Here is a 7,682-nt window from a genome sequence, read left to right as displayed (position 1 = left end):
CAACTAAACTAAATATTGGCAGGTTTTGTATGTGAAAAAATCAAAAGTTGAATACGGCTGGGAGGTGCACACTACAAGGTTTGTTCTTGCATATATACCCGCTTTTGCGAAAAGCCAGCGCTGTTTTATTTTATATGCTAACCTTCTTAAATTTCCTTTTGCAATGTTGCGGTGTAAACTCCTAGACCTTGAATGTAAGTACAGTCTTTGCTAAAAATAACCAGGTACGGGATTTGTTCTCCTGCCGTATTTCGGAGACCGTAGAGTATTCTTAACGACCACAATATCTTGCAAGGTGTGCGAAAGGGTTCACCTTACACAAAACTAGAGGCTGTGGGGTTGCAACAGTGCTCGCTACATGGAGGAGAATCGAACACCCTTTGGCCGCCGCGGTGGCTCAGCGGTTATGGTGCTCGGCTGCTGACCCGAAAGACGCGGGTTCGATCCCGGCCGCGGTGGCTGGAATTTCTTTGGAGGAGAAATTCTACAGGCCCGTGTACTGTGCGATGTCAGTGCACGTTAAAGAACCCCAGGTGGTCGAAATTTCCGGAGCCCTTCACTACGGCGTCTCTCATAGCCTCAGTCGCTTTGGGACGTTAAACCCCATAAACCAAACCAAACCAAACCCGAACACCCTTTGCTTGTTTAATTTTCGGGGAGATTGTACTTTTAGAGAGCGTCTTCCTGTCCGAACATCGGCGCCCGGCTCTTGCCTAGCTGATTTTGTCCTGGCTTTGTGTTCGGAAAACAATGGTTTCCAAGATAAATGCTGCAAACTGAGGCATCCATTTAGCGCTGGCCGCTTTGTGACCGCTAAGGAGTAAAGAAATTTTTCTTTATTGCAGCCAATATGATGGCGCGCCGTAGGACGAAAATTCACCTATAAGCCATTAAACCCGTCTCCATATTAATTACTCGTGCATAAGGTTTTCGTGCATTGTGGCAAGATTACAAATAATTTTGCTTTAGTCTTTGTTAAGTATCACGCGCAAGCACAAAATAGAACCTTAACAGCAAATATTGATGTCTGTAATATTTGTTCGGAGTAGCATAAAAAAAAAAGTTGCGGGGACACATTGGCAACAAAGTGTCGAGAGGCGAAAGCCGAGGACTCTATGCCGTGACGACTTCTGGTGGATGAGATCTCACACCGTTCCAGTGGCTCTATCGATACCAAAATTATACATCTTTCGGGGATCTTAAGTGTTAATTACGCTTAATTACACATTTTTACATCTAATTTGACACAAATTAGATATATTTCTGATCATTCTGGGAAACCTTCACTATGCCGTTACGACTTCCGGGGGATTAGACGTCACACCGTTCCCGTGGCTATATCGACGTCCGTGCTATTTGGACATTTTTGCCTATAATTAATTACCTAAGTATTCTACAGTCATCAAACTTGGCTTCTAGGTTTATTTTTTTCCTCCTCTATCTGAAGCAACCATTAGTTTTCTTAGTTTTTTTTAGTTCCCGAGCTAAACACGTGTGACACGTTTTGTCAACGAACGACCGTATGAGAAATAAAAAGCTTTGGCCTTAACAAGCTCTAAAAATTATATTTTGTATTTTGTTACAAGAATAAATGCAGGGAACGTCACGATATTACACGATGGGTGCTTGTGAAAATATTTACGGAAATTGGCTTCATGGCTCTGAGAAAAAACAAAAAGCCGTTTGCAAATATGCTGACAAAGGCCGAATCCGCCGCCATCAGCACCAAGTAATAAATCCCAGTTGAATTCATGCGAGGATCAGATGAAAACTGGTCAGTTTTGTGTCTACAACAGACAGGACGGATCCACGGCCCTGATTAAGCACCATGATCTAGGCAGAAAGACTGGATGAATGAGCACGCAATTAGGGCGTTTCTTTTATCTGCCGTTCGGAACAACTAGTTCGGCTTTTCGTACATATATATACGACTGCATTTTTTTTTTGTTTTTGTGCTGCCCTTTGCACTATTTTGTTTACATGTCGCCAATCAATAATTATCCCTCTTCGTTCTAGTGCCCATATCAAAAGCGACATGTACCTTCATCTAATTAGTGCCGACTTTCAGAAGCCGTCTTTCTCCACACAAGAGAAGTGTAGTCGGGGCTTCCTTTTTGGCTTTTCTCAGAAGCTGTCGCACAAATATTCAGTGACTGTGGCGAACGCACATCTCGATATGCTCGATGTACAGTCTCTAGATTGCCTTTATATTAGCTAATTTAGGGCGAAATAAACAAATTTCAAATGCGAATAATTACATTCAGTACCAACTCCAGCGGGACTATACGCCTTTCTGAAATATTGAAGCGGGTAGACGACGACGACAAAGAGCGATGGCACGAGTGGGAAGAGTAGAAGACGACAACGAAGTTCGGACTATGTTCTCGCTGCTGCTCGCAGCTGTTCTTTTCTATTTGTAAATATTTGTAAATATATTCTTTCCCGCAACATATTTGGTGGAGGTGCCGATTTCCCCTACGTCTACCGACGACGGAGCTCCGCAGCGGCCGCCAGTTGCCTTCACTCATCATGACCCAAGACGCCGCCCAGCAAACCTCAGCCCCGGCCATGACATCACTCGTTCTTTCTCCAGCGCCCCCAGAAAATGCGACCCGCATCATCCGACGCGAGCTCGAAGCTATGTCCCCTGCCCCCCTGCATCTACATGATGGCGACAACCGCTTGCCTACCATCTCTCTGGTACAAGCTGTCGTCCGCCAAGAGCTTGCAAACCTTGGTTTCCAGCCCGTCAGCCCTGTACGGTCTTCACCACCACCCGAAATCACTGCGATTGCTCCTGGACGACCTTCGTACTTCACTCCACGTCGCCGAAACCCTAACGATTGGCGGACAACCGACGACAGGCCCATTTGTTTCCATTGCCACCGCATTGGCCACATCTCCCGCCACTGTCTAAATTATTGGTCCCGTCGCAGCACATACCATCCTCTCAGCTCCCACCGCGACGACGAACAGCCCAGCCACTACACGCCCACTCCAACCCAGCACAGTGCTACAGTCGACGGCCAGATTCCTCGCTCCAGCCGCTCCCCGTCCCCCCTGCGTCGACAGTCTCGTTCGCCCCAACGCCGTCGCTCCTCTCCTGGCCCCTACGGACGCTCGCAAGCGGAAAACTAGACGCTGCAGTGTCTGGAGGTGATGCTGCAGTACAGCCCCAGTCCCAAAATCCTCGATTAGCCCTTTGCGCACACCATAATTTGCTCGCCATTCATGTCGATGGAGCGCCTGTGAGAGCCCTGATCGATACAGGCGCGCACGTATCCGTCATGAGTTCAGCCCTACGACGCCGCCTCCGAAAAGTACTGACCCTTGCACCCAAAGCCGTTCTCCGCGTTGCCGACGGCGGAACGCCTCATGTTGTTGGACTATGCACAGCCCGTGTGACCAATCAGGCCGCCATACATCCGTTCTGTTCTCTGTTCTGGACCAGTGCCCTCATGAAGTCATTCTTGGCCTCGACTTCCTGTCTGAGCATTCAGCCCTCATTGACTGCGCCACTAATGTTGTTCAGCTTGACCTTCCTCTTTCTGCTGAGTCGCCGTCCCCAGTTATACACCGTCTTTGTGCTGTCGACTTTGTCCGTCTACCGCCTCAAGCCGCCACTTACATTTCTTTCTCATCTGTTCTCCCTGTACCTGATGGTCCCTACGTGGTCACTCCGGAACTTGACGTCGCCCTGACGCGCAGCATTGCGCTTCCACACATTGTACTTACAGTGTCGGCCAACCGAGCGTACCTTCCGGTCCTGAACTTTGGTTCATCCATCCAACCGCTCCCGCAAGGCATCTCACTCGCCACGCTGTGCCCTGCTGCCGAATGTGTGATACCAGTGGTGGACAGCTGCTTACCTTCCACTCAGCAATGCCGGTTGCCTGCGGCCCCATCAACAGCGAACCCAATGGACGACTACGCCGATATGATTGCTTCTGACCTACCGCCGATGCAAGCTCGCGATCTTAGGTGCCTCTTATCATCTTTCCGCGACATCTTCGACTTTGATAGCCGTGTTTTGGCTCGGACCTCTGTGGTGACGCATCACATAAACACCGGTGATTCCGCTCCTCTCCGCAGACGTCCGTACCGAGTGTCCAGCGCCGAACGCACCGTCATAAATAAGAGGTGGACAAGAAGCTCGCAAAAGACATCATCGAGCCCTCGTCAAGTCCTTGGGCTTCACCAGTCGTCCTGGTGAAAAAGAAGGACGGCAGCTGGCGCTTCTGCGTTGATTATCGGCACCTCAACCGCATCACAAAGAAATATCCACTCCCAAGGATCGATGATGCATTAGATTGCCTCCACGGCGCCAAATATTTCGCTTCAATTGATCTTCGATCGGGGTACTGGCAAATTGCCGTTGATGAAAAGGACCGCGAGAAGACGGCCTTCGTGACGCCTGATGGCTTATACCAGTTTAAAGTAATGCCGTTCGGCCTCTGTAACGCCCCGGCTACCTTCGAACGAATGATGGACTCCATTCTTCGTGGCTTTAAATGGTCCACTTTCCTCTGTTACCTAGACGATGTTGTGGTTTTCTCGCCTACTTTTGCCACGCACCTCGAGCGCCTCTCCAATATTCTGACAGTGTTTCGTAACGCCGGACTTCAGCTGAACTCATCGAAATGCAAGTTCAGTCGTCACCAACTCACTATTCTCGGACACCTCGTTGACGCTTCTGGTGTACGCCCAGATCCCATCAAAATTCAAGCTGTGAAGGACTTTCCTCTTCCAAGGTCGTCGAAAGATGTGCGCAGCTTTGTCGGCTTGTGCTCGTATTTTCGCCGTTTTATCAAAGATTTCGCCGGCATCGCTCGTCCCCTCACCGATCTTCTGAAGAACGACACCCCCTTTACCTGGGGCCCTGCTCAAGAGAACTCATTTTCATCCCTCGTCCATTTGCTGACCACTCCGCCCATCTTAGCACATTTTGACCCGTCGTCTCCCACAGAGGTTCGCACCGACGCCTCCGGATGTGGCATCGGCGCCGTCCTAGCCCAACGTCAACAGGGTCAAGATCGAGTCATCGCTTATGCCAGGCGCCTACTTTCAGCCGGAGAGCAAAATTACACCATTACTGAGCGCGAGTGTCTTGCCCTTGTCTGGGCAGTAGCTAAATTCAGACCCTACCTGTTCGGCCGTTCATTCGCTGTTGTCACTGATCACCACGCTCTGTGTTGGCTGTCTTCACTAAAAGATCCCACCGGTCGCCTTGGTCGCTGGGCATTGCGCCTCCAAGAATACTCATACTCCGTCGTTTACAAGTCAGGGCGCCATCAACAGGACGCTGACTGTTTATCCCGATACCCTGTGGAACCACCTGACCTAGAGGACGCTGAGACCATGCCCTGCCTCTTAGCTATCTCTGATCTTGCCGATATTGCCAACGAACAGCTCCACGACTCATCTTTACGTCCTATCTTTGATGGCATCCGTTCTGCAAACCGATCTCCGTCTCTGAACCTTTATGTGCTCCAGAACGGCATTTTGTATCGCCGAAACCTACGCTCCGATGGCCCTCCGCTCCTGCTCGTGATACCCCAACGTCTACGCTCTTCTGCCCTTGAAGAACTGCACGATCTGCCGACAGCCGGTCACCTTGGCGTGTCCCGCACGTACGCTCGGGTGCGGCATCGCTTCTTTTGGCCTGGTCTCTATCGTTCCGTCAAGCGTTACGTGGTCGCTTGCGATCTGTGTCAACGTCGGAAAAGGCCCTCCACTTTGCCTGCCGGTCTTCTGCAACCCATCGACATACCTCCGGAACCTTTTCACCGTGTTGGCCTTGACCTTCTTGGCCCTTTTCCGACGTCCCTCTCCGGCAACAAGTGGATCGCTGTCGCAACTGATCATACGACTTGGTACGCCATCACGCGTGCTTTGCCGTCCAGCTGCGCTACCGATGTTGCCGATTTTCTTCTGCAAGACGTCATCCTTCACCACGGCGCCCCTCGTCAACTGCTCACCGACCGCGGTCGTTATTTTCTATCCTGAGTAGTTCACGACATTCTTCGTTCGTGTGACACGCAGCACCAGCTCGCGACAGCTTACCACCCACAAACCAATGGGCTTACGGAAAGGTTCAACCGCACGCTCACCGACATGTCAGCCATGTACGTATCGCCAGACCACCGAGATTGGGACGCAGCCTTGCCTTATGTGACATTTGCATATAACTCTTCCCTTCATGACAGAACAGGCCATTCTCCTTTCTACCTTTTGTTTTGTAGGCATCCCACCTTGCCTTTGGACACACTCATGCCGCCTTCTTCAGCCCGCACCACTGCTTACGCTCGGGACGCCATCTTCCAGGCCACGCTGGCGCGCCAAATAGCACGTAGTAGGCTCCAAGCCTCTCAAGTTTCCCAGAAGTCAGCCTACGACCGCCGTCACCAGGCCGTCGAATTTACCCCAGGATCACTCGTCCTTCTCTGGACGCTCTCTCGCAGCGTCGGTCTCTCCGAGAAGCTCCTTTCGCACTACCGTGGCCCTTACCGTGTCGTGCGCCGTGTTACCGACGTGAACTATGAAACTGCTCCCCTTGAAACATCGCCATCGTCCTCTGGCGCCACCACCGACATCGTCCACGTCTGTCGCCTTAAACCTTATCACGACGCTCATACGTCGCCGCCCTAACGCCGAGACGGCGTTTCAGCAGCCGGGGGTCCTGAAGAGGGTAGACGACGACGACAAAGAGCGATGGCACGAGTGGGAAGAGTAGAAGACGACAACGAAGTTCGGACTATGTTCTCGCTGCTGCTCGCAGCTGTTCTTTTCTATTTGTAAATATTTGTAAATATATATTCTTTCGCGCAACAATATTCATACCTCAGAACAGTACTAAGTTTATGTTACCTGCAGCTATAATAAAGTAGAGAAGGTTGTCTGTCCCTCCATTCTAGCCACAGCGTAGAGCTATAACACAAAGTGTCTAAAAATATTTCCTTGCTATTCCCTTTGTAGAGCGACTGCGTTATTCCCTCTGGACATCCAGGCGTTGTGCGAACCAATCAACTCATATACTCCAGATATGGGTGCCACCTCCCAAACAATGGTCTTTACACGATGAAGCAACTAAATTCAACCAACGTCTTAACAAAGACGGAGTGTCCTAGGCATGTGAAACCAATTTGGTGCTACAGACAGCCGTGCGGCCTGTGTTAAACATTTTTTCGGGCTGAAAAGTTAGTTAACAAATATGTAGTTTGCTAGCTTTTTAATAGTTATGTCGAAAAAAACGCGCCAGTTCGGAGGTTGTAGATCATGATAAAAAATAGGAGTTCGAAATGTTTGCAAGAAGGTACCAGTTACGGTATACTGAAAAAAAGGCCTCTTCCCGAAATAGCGGGACGAGAAAAAATTCAGAGGGGCACTTTGATGACTTAAAGTGCGGTGAGGCGAAAGCGTTAAGCGCGGTGTTGCTGCTTATGTCACTGATGTGTTGTTAAGGTGGTGGAAAACATTTATTTACACATACACTACTGGAGGTTATGCATGATCTGACCCAGAGGGGGCCAGCCCTTACAAGTACTAGGTGGTGGTCCCTAGTTCGGGACCCCAGTGGCGTCGGCCGCCGCCCGGGCTCGCGCGACCAACGCCCGTTGGGCCTGCAGGTCAGAGCAGCCGAGCAGGGTCGCCTCCCAGTCCTCCAGGGTTGGGTTGGGGTGAGG

This window comes from Amblyomma mixtum, chromosome 1 (genome assembly GCF_055824585.1).
Source record: "Amblyomma mixtum isolate Tamu chromosome 1, ASM5582458v1, whole genome shotgun sequence".
Taxonomy (NCBI): domain Eukaryota; kingdom Metazoa; phylum Arthropoda; class Arachnida; order Ixodida; family Ixodidae; genus Amblyomma; species Amblyomma mixtum.
The sequence above is the reverse complement of the archived record's forward strand: the minus strand, read 5'-3'. Positions refer to the sequence as shown.